Below are 10,000 nucleotides of genomic sequence, written 5' to 3'. Positions count from 1 at the left end.
ATGGTCAGGGCCCACCTGTTCCCCCTGGAACTTGAATAAGAGGTTCTTCAGAACATGAGCCTTGGCACCCAGTAGGACAGGCTCTCAACTGAGCTTTCCCAGTGAATTGTCACCCATGTTGGATGAGTTTGATGAAGAAGGAGCAGCCCCTCCCCTGCTATGAAATGCTCTGAACTCAGACATGTAGAGGCTGAGGAGCCCCTCCCTCCCTGCCTCCCCTGGACCTGTTACACAAGGTACTGTCCCCTAGTCTTAACCATCACCCTTCTCCAGGTAGGGGCAACACTCTGGAACCAATTCCCCATCGCCAGCCCTGGTAAGCGGGTGGGATTGGTGCAGCAGAGATCGGTATAGGCAGTATTCTCTCGCTAGTAAACCTGATGGCAGCTTAAGAAGACTGCACAGAGCTGGTGGTGGGACTGGCAGTAGATGTTGAGGAACCTTTCAAAGACATGAGCTGGGGCTTGCTTTACTTTACACAGATTACATTTAGACTTGACCCTAGAGTCTGTTCCTGTGCAGAAGGCCTCAGCTTTGGTATATGCAAATGGCATTTCATCAGTACCATTTGCCTTAGGCCAGGAGACTTGGCAGGGCTCAGCTATGTCCCCTACTGAGTCAGTGGATGGCTCTGGGCTGCTGGTGCCAGCAGCAGTACCCTGGTATCTCTGGGATCAGAGTGGGTGACTGCTATGATCCACAGGCTCTTCCTGGGCCCTTCTGGTCAAGATGGGCTCGAAGCCTGGACGGGCGCTATTGTTCTCAGGTGCAGCAGGAGGACACAGGGCTGTGGCCAGCAGGTTGGAGGTCCATGCAGAGAGGTCACACAGGGACCTTGTTACCTTTTATGCCCCTGGACCAGACTGGACAGCCCCTAGGTGCTGCACTGGATTTAATCTTCTAGCCATCTTGCCAAGGGAACGTGCAGCTTTCAGTTGTAGAGAAATCCTCTCTGGTATGTGACTGACCATAGGAACCCACTGTGGGCTACAGCCTGGGGAGCCTGGCACTTGGAGCGCTACAGCACTTACCTCTAGGACCACGGTGCACCCAGCATGCTCCCAGACACCCAGGGACAGATGTCCCGCAGCACTCGCAGGGACACCTGTGGTGGCCCCCCGTGATAAAGACACACTGTGACCCTTCAAGGAGCTATTCGGAAAATAGATTCTAGAATGACACCGAGCCTGGCAGTGGCTACAGCATGGGCTTTGTGCTCTGACTTGGCCCGGCAGGGGTTACAACTCTGAGACGTCTCAGCCTCAGCCATACTCCCTACTCTGGTCTGCCACAGCAGCCAGCCTAGAACTGGTGATGAAATACAGGGATGAGATCTGCAACCCACATTGCCAGGAGGGTGGCGGGTCGGCTCAGCCCAGCTCTCTGTGCTTATCCTCCTGTCATCTCCTCTCCCATCTAGTCTAACAGGACCACATCCATACTGCCCCAATTAGAGGGTCTGATGAATGTGGGGAGTCAGATACCAGCCTCCTGGGGCTTTCTCCTTTCACCACCCTGGGAAGGGCTGGTCCCCGATTGTGACATTATCTGATTAAAATATGACCATATAGATCATTGTTGCAACCACTGTTATATATTTGCAACAAATCTTGTACAAAGGTTGTCAAGTGAGGTGTCTATAAAAGGGTTATGATTTGCTGGTTATGATTATGCTAGCTGTATGCATGTATAATTTTTGTATTTGAAGTTATGAGTATTGGCTGTATACCTGTATTTCGAATGTTTGCTCCTGGGGTAACTAACAAGGTAGTTAGCCAGCAAATCTTGGAGGGGCTATTCAAATTGAGTGGCCCATCAAAAGGACACTTAATGGACCATGGGAGATGCCCATCTACACTGAGTGGACTGTCGTGTAAACATGCTGTCTGGAGTATATTTCCTGCAATGACCAGGCGAAATGCATGGACATGTGACTTGCCCATGTGATTCCAAACTCAGTCTTGTTGCTGTAATTTTCCACAACAAGAACAATGGGTTTCCCTGCACATGACAGAGGATATAAAAGGCGCTGGAAACTCCTCCATTTTGCCTCTATCCTGCTCCAGCCTTTGGGATATGGACTTATACTAATGGGAGCATTTTAGCCAATGGACTGAGGACCTTCCAATGATTTGGAAGCAGTTAGAGACTTGACTTAGGCCACTGCTACAAGCCTGAACCAAGAACTTTGCAATTACTGTATGTATTTGATTCTTTTAACCAATTTTAACTCTCACCTTTCTTTCTCTCTTTTTATGAATAAACCTTTAGATACTAAAGGATTGGCAGCACTGTGATTTTTGGATAAGATCTAAGTTATATATTGACCTGGGTATGTGGCTGGTCCTTTGGGATCAGAAGAACCTTTAATTTGATGCGACTGGTAAAGAATCACTCACCTTTAAAGCCAGTGTTTTCGGTGGTAATACAAGAACTGGAAGGCCTGGGGAAACTGCCTTTATGACTTCTTGTTAGCCAGTGTGGTGAAACAGAAGTTTACTTTCATTGCTGGTTTGGTATATCCTATGGGGGATTAGCCACCAGTCTTGGGGTGTATCTGCCCTATTTCTCAGCAGCTCGTCCTTATTTTGGCACTCTCAGTTGTGACCCACAGAGGCACGGTTACACCGATGAAGCAAATGAACTTGCAGCAATGGAAAGTTCCTACTGCATCATAGGTGGAGGATAAGCGCGGTAACCTCAGTGACCTGGAAGCTCTGCTGGGCAGGGCTGACAAAAGACAGAGCTGATTCTACCCCTGGGAAAATGACTGGACTTTATCAATGGATTTTATAACTGACACTAGCTTCTTCCTCTTGCTCTGCAGCATGGGCATGCAGGGTAATCCCTCCCTATTTGCACTGTGAAGGCATCTTTTCTTTTTCTTCTTGCTATATTTCTCTCTCTGTCTCTCTCCACCCCCTCAGCATGGCATTGCTTTCTTCAGCCTTCTGCTATTCCCCAGCCTATCCTTCACCCTGTTCTGCTCTATTGTTGTATTAGTGAGATCCGTCCCAGTTAATCATTGCACAGTTAAAGCGACAGTACTAAACTCTCACCAGGTTCATCTAGACCGGATGGCTACTTTGCAGCATGCCAGGAAGAGAGAAGAGAAGGAGAAGAGGAGTGTTTTGCTAGTGATGTTCATTGCAACAGCTGAGCAGAGCTGTTTGTTTAAGAGGCAATTTCTCACAGTGTTCTAGAATGCACATGCATAGATAGATTGCCTTGCCACATCAGGGCAAGCATAAAGTTAGTGATGCAAAGTTGGAATCATCTGGTCACGGAGGTCCTAAGATTCAGTCCCCCTCATTCTAAAATTTGCTAGCTTGTATAATGATTTATTATTACCTTCTGCTAAGAGAAAAAATATATATAGGCAGGGCCTGCCTGAAATGGACATCACACTGGGCTTCCTCCCAGCTCCTGAACGCCAGCAAGAGCCAGCTGCACAACGCAAGATTTTACAAGTTGTTACAAAGTGCTCTTAACTTCACAGGCACATTCAGATGGCATGCCTGTTGTAGACCTGGCGTACAGCTTGGGGAGCACGTTTGGGCACATTTGGTCAGGAGCTTCCCGAGAGACAGACCCCCAAAAATGGCCTGATTTTACTTTTCAAAATGTTCCAAAATGCATGCATGTAAGCTGGTTGCCCTGAAATTGCTGTGTCAGATCAGGGTCTGAGGTAGACAATACAAAATCTGAGATAAAGTCCCCGCTCCCTCCAAATGACCTGCTTTGAATTTTCTAATGGCTTGTCTACATGGCAGCTTAGCACAGGGCAAGGCAGAGTGCAAATCTACAGGGCACTAATCTGCCAAGCACTGTCCAGCCATGTGGACCCTGCCACTGCACACTAAAAGTTTCATAGTGTGCTTTGATATAGTCCTGTCCATTTTAGTGCATGGTAGCAGGGTCCACACAGCCAGTTAGTTCATGGCAGGCTAGTGCACTGTTGTGAAATGCAGACGAGAAGAGGGAAGTCCAGTATGGGGAGGGAGGCAGGATCTGGCAGGTGAAGGAAAGAGAGTGTGAACATTATTACATCGTGTAGAGGGGAAAGCAGAAAGACGGAGGAGTGAAAAAGGAAGATGAAAAGAGTGGACAAATGCGGAGCAGAGTTGGTGGAAATAAGTGAACAGACCGTACAATGAAGATGGCAATTAATAATCACTACAGCTGGGCAATTAATAACTAAGCAGCATGATCAAAGATTAATTCCTATCACAGTAACCCATCCGTATCAGTCAGCCTGACGTATCGCAATCACTAGCTAGTACAGTTATTGAGCAGTGTTGCTGCTGCTGGATAAACAGGATTAAAGTGTAGATGCCCTCTGGGGCAGGCGCAGTCAGCATGTTCGGGGCTGGCTGGGGAGATGGGGCACCCTGTGCCAGGTATGGCCCTGTGGTATCCAGCTATGGAGCTGAGATCGGGTCTAGCTGTCATGCTGGGGGCAGGAAGGCAACCAGGGAAGCAGCCACGCTGTTGATCAGTGGTGGGATTGGTGCCCAACGCTGGCGTATCCATGGGGATGGGATCCTTGGTCCCCATCTGGAGGTATGGCCAGGAATGACTCGGGATCCCTGGGGCAGAAGGGGATCTCAGGAGGGTTATGGAAGGGGCGGTGCCACAGGAAGGGCTGGAAAGAAGAGTGGAGCAGGGATTAGGGCTGTCAAGGGGTTGTTTGTGGGGCGGCGGGCGGGGAACCAGTGGATGGGATGGGCCTTGATCGGGATGCTGCTGGGAGTGGGGGTAGGTGGATGGGCAGACTGGTGGCCAGATCCTTACCCCTCTCTACACAGCCTGGCCCTCTGGTCTCTGTGCCCCATCAGCAGCTCTATGGCCTCATATTGGGCCAGAATCTGGGCAGCTCCACTGAGCAGAGATTCCTTGCTGCTGGCTGAGGGAATGTCACGGGGTTCTCCTCACCAGTGGGGCACTTCCTTGTGGCTGCATCTGGAGGAACAGCTCCACCCAATCCGATGCCCCCATCCATCTCCTGTTCACTCTGCTGTCCCTCTCACGCCCAGGAATTACAGTGCTCCCTCTTTGTGGCTTGGCCCTCTAGCCAGGTCACTATGTGGTTTCCCCCTTCCAGGGTTTCAATGTCACTCCACAAGAACTGACTCGGGTACTCTTCCTATCACTGTCCAGACTGTGCCACTTCTCCAGCAGCTGATAGGGGAACCCAGGCCTGCCCACTACTCCGAGTTCCCCCTTAGGGACTCTCAAATCAGCAGCCAAGGTCTGCACTGTCCCACACCTTACTGGCATTTCCCTGAGTCTTTTCCTACTCCACCCTATCAGGCTTCTGCTCCACCAGCCTTCTGAGTAAAGCCTTCCTGCGGGGCCTGGATCCCAGGGCTTCTACTCTCCCTCTGGATCACCTCCTTTCTTTCCCTCTATAAGCCCACAGAGTGACTGCAGCCCCCTGTCTGCTCCTGCTCTCCCCTGCCCCCCCTCAGCTGGGCCCCATCTGCAGTCAGAGATTGTCCATCAATCTCTCCCTCAGGTGTGGTCTATCTGGTTCGGTAGCCCCAGCTGAGCCACATTAACCCTTTCTGGGCTAGTATGGGGTGAACATCCCCTCACAGGGAGGGACAATGTGCTGGGATGTCCTTGCGGGTTCAGGCAGCCAAGGTCAGGTTATGGCACCGTGAGGAAAAGTGTCGTCTCCACTCCGCATTTCCTGCTTTGTTCGTGGTGGGGTTTTGGACTGAAGCTCTCCTGTGCCCACGAGGAAACCACGTTTTCTGTGTGTAAATCAAAACCAGTGGCCAGCTACTGGGGAGGAAGTTGCAAAGGGTATTTCAAGGATTAGGGGACAGATGTGCAAACTCTGGCTTCAGCCCGGGATTAAGTGATACCAATTACAGGCAGGGCAAAGAAAGCCAGAGCCCGCCATTCACAGGGCCAATTACTGGAGGCACCAAAGTGTGACAAAGATTTAAGTGCTGCTCTCAGAGAAGCTGAATGCCTCCGAGAGATTACCTGGGCGGGAAAACAAGCACCGCCCGGGAAGATGCTGTTACATTGACAATGGCAGGGAGCTGCCGGACCACCCACTGGAATTTTAAACAGGGGGAATGGGTTTATCCTCGCTCCAATTTAACTGCACACAAGGCATGAAAAACACAGCAGGCTCTGACAAGGATGGAAAAGGTGGTCTCCTCCCTCCCACTGGGGAGGTTTCTAGTCAAGAAGCGGCTTTTCTATTTTCACACAGTGGCAGTGGGCCCGGCCCAGCCCAGCTGTATGTGCTGCCCACCTAGGGTGACCATATGTTCCGTTTTGGCCAGGACAGTCCCCTTTTTAAGCCCTGTCCTGGTTGTCCCAATTTTGTTGGCAAAAATGGGCATTTGTCTCATTTGCTCTTGCCAACTAATCATCGCGGAGGAATATTTGGGGACAGGGGAGCCAAGTGACTATGCGAGGCACCGGGTGGCAGGGCTCAGGCTGTCTGCCCCAGGTGGCATGAGACTTGGGCGGTCGGCCCCAGCCCCGGGCAGCGCAGGGCTCGGGCGGTCGGCCCCAGCCCTGGGCAGCGCAGGGCTCGGGCGGTCGGCCCCAGCCCCGGGCAGCGCAGGGCTGGGGTGGTCGTCCCCAGCCCGGGCAGCGCAGGGCTCGGGCGGTCGGCCCCAGCCCGGGCAGCGCAGGGCTCGGGCGGTCGGCCCCAGCCCCGGGCAGCGCAGGGCTCGGGCGGTCGGCCCCAGCCCCGGGCAGCGCAGGGCTCGGGCGGTCGGCCCCAGCCCCGGGCAGCGCAGGGCTCGGTCGTCGGCCCCAGCCTCGGGCAGCGCAGGGCTCGGTCGTCGGCCCCAGCCCCGGGCAGCGCAGAACTCGGGCGTTGGCCCCAGCCCCGGGCAGCGCAGGTCTTGGGTGGTCGTCCCCAGCCTCGGGCAGCGCAGGGCTCGGGTGGTCACCTCGGGCGGTGCGGGGCTCAGATGGTCAGTCCCACAGGGTGTCCCATTTTTACTTTGGGAAATATGGTGACCCTACACCCATCCCAGTCTGAGCAAAGGGAAAGGGAATGTGCATTTGCTGCAGTCAGCCACTGCTATAGAGTCCTGCAGGCAGGTGGGGGACACTTAGAGCAAAGCTTGGAAAGGGCTGGCCCTGATGTGGAGCCATTGGAGAAGGGCAGGACTTCTGCTGTGGGCCAATTCCACACTGGGCGAGAAGTGAGCCAATACGGACCCTCAATTGTTTCCATAATAAATCTTGGAATTCCAGGGAGATTCCCGAAGACTGCTAAGGTGGTGCCAATATTCAAATGAAGCAAGCAGGATGACCTGGGTAACTATAGGCTGGAAGCCTGACATCAGTCCTGGGCTAAATCGTGGAAAGGTGAGATTCAGTTAATACTGAATCAAAGGACAGAAATATAATTCATCCCAGTCAACCTGATTTCACAAGCCCCCCAATCCACCCAGCTGAGGGGAGCAGAGGTGACGTCACTGCACTGTCCTGGATGCCCTTGACTACCTCTGAGATTAATCTGACTGGAGAGTGGGGTGATGGTGGGTGGGCTTCCCGGGGAGCCATTGTTCTGGATCCCCTCTGTGACCAGATTGGGATGGTCCCAGAGCCCCCAGATGTGCTTAGCATTAGATCCTTTCATGCTCTGTCAGGCCTGGCTGAGCGGTTTCAATAAGGCAGGGGTCCAACCTGTGGCTCTGGAGCCACATGCGGCTCTTCAGAAGGTAATATGTGGCTCTTTGTATAGGCACCGACTCCGGGGCTGGAGCTACAGGCACCGACTTTCCAATGTGCCACAGGGTCACTGCTCAACCCCTGGCTCTGCCACAGGCCCTGCCCCAATTCCAGCCCTTCCCGCCCCCTTTCCTGAGCCTGCGGTGCCCTCGCTCCTCCCCAGAGCCTCCTGCACGCCACGAAACAGGTGATTGGGAGGTGTGGGGAAGGAGGGGGAGGTGCTGATTGGTGGGGCTGGGAGGCACTGGGAGGGCGTGGAGCTGGTGAGGGGCTGCTGACTTATGACTGTGGCTCTTTGGTAATGTACACTGATAAAATCTGTCTCCTCCTCAAGCTCACGCCGGCCACCCCTGCAATAAGATCTGTTACACAGGGTGCCACCTAGTGGCTGAACAGTATAATACAGTTAAGCACTGGGTTACTTCCATAGGCTGGAGACACATTTTGTTGGGAGTGGAGGCCTTGACCAAGCTCCTGCTGGTTTGTTTTGAGGTTGCTCAATTCCCTGTGCACAAACAGATACACGGGGAATTTGTATTTCTTTTCACTGGTTCCCGTTCCCCAGATAAAAGCTGTCTGTGGCTCCATGTTCCCAAGAACTTGGAGGGCAGGTGAGTGGGGAAAACTACCTGCAAGGAAGAGTTGGGATGTTTTATTTTAATTTACCGGAGCCAGAGCTAGGAGTCTGGCTCTGGGTGTGAGCTGATTTATTTCAGTAAGGACCCCTCCACACATTAGATCTGGCCTTTGTTGCTGCTTGTAGCACCTCGCAGAAGGATTACAGTCAGTCAGTTCTGTGCAATGTGAGTTCAGGGAAAGGTGTCTGTATGATGCCCCAGCAGACATCAAAGGACCTAGAGAAATAACATATCAATTTTCTATGACGTTGCAAAGAGTTTGGCTATTGGGACAAGCCCATCGCTGCTGCTCCCTGGCTCCTGGTGGCTGGATTTCTGCCAGCAGTGTGGGTGTACCCGAGGACCCACGGGCATGTGACTGTGAAGGGCTTAGGGATCCTCTCCATGCAGCTCACAGAACAAGATCAGGCTTTGTTTCTCAAACTCCGCCAGCTTTTCCCCATGTAACCAGCCCATTTGCACTACAGCAAAGAGAGCTCAGGCTTTGTCCTCAGGAGACTGTGCCTCCCATCCAAGTTGCAAGACAGAGTTTTTAGAATCATCTTCTTAAGAGTGTCTCCTGTCCCCAGGAGAAAGTTGCACAAGGCCCCAGTTAGAAACACAATGATGGTGGGTGAGTTGGAGAACAGATTGTCATCAATTACCTCACATTTTGAGTTTATTACCCTGGAAATGTCAGAGGTTTGAGAGATAAAGATTGTTTATGGCACTGAAGGTCTGAGCCATTTCACTTTCTCTGAGCTCAGCATTATCAATGTGCATGAAAGGAGAAAAGCCTTTTACAAGGCAGCTTGCTAGGTCCTCTCCAAGTCTGCATTGCTCTGCACAGGACATGCAAAAGCCTTAACCACAGCCATCTACAGCCACCTTCCAGAGAAAGACACAATGACGGTTGACAACCACTCTGTAGGGTGCCTGGCCCTTCTCTTTCCCACTGCAGTCACATCCATCCGGGGTGGGTTAAAATCCCCAGCCAAGACCCTGCACTCCCAAGATTCAGAGGTGCTCAGGAAGGTGGATACCTGTTGATAGAAATGCACCTGCTTTGGGACCACTATCAAGGTGCAGATGTTGACAACATTGAGGATCAGCCCCAAAACCCACACAAACCCAGAGATGCAGCAGATGGCTGGACACGCCTGGAGAGAACAGAGTCACCACCTCACTCAAAAACTGCGCTGTGGCTGAAATGCACCTGTCCCCCCACTCCAGCTGCCATCTGACTTTCTTGGCCACATTGGTGTGCGTCTCCTGCAGGAAGATAACAGCATATGCCCTCGCCCAAGGGTAGAGACTCACCCTACAGCCCCCCATGTTGAGTGATGCAATGGAAGTTGGCTTCATTGGGGGGACTGAGAATCCTTGTGGCAAGAACAGCACTGCCTGCACACGTGGCGTCACACAGCAACCCATGCTCGATCCCAACAGCTCTAAGGGAACTGTGGAAGCTTCAGGCCTGCTGGTAGGCTGGATCCCTGGGCATAACTAACAGTGTGAACCAAAGGCTGTGAACCCAAGTAGACCTGGCCTTGACAGAACAGCAACGCACTAGGTATTAGCTAGCACCAAGTAAGCACAGTCCTGACCAGAGAGGTAATGGCGTGAACACATTCGTAGATTGTATAGGGACACACCAAGGCCCTCAT

The sequence above is a fragment of the Mauremys reevesii genome, linkage group 10, assembly GCF_016161935.1.
Source record: "Mauremys reevesii isolate NIE-2019 linkage group 10, ASM1616193v1, whole genome shotgun sequence".
Taxonomy (NCBI): domain Eukaryota; kingdom Metazoa; phylum Chordata; order Testudines; family Geoemydidae; genus Mauremys; species Mauremys reevesii.
The sequence above is the reverse complement of the archived record's forward strand: the minus strand, read 5'-3'. Positions refer to the sequence as shown.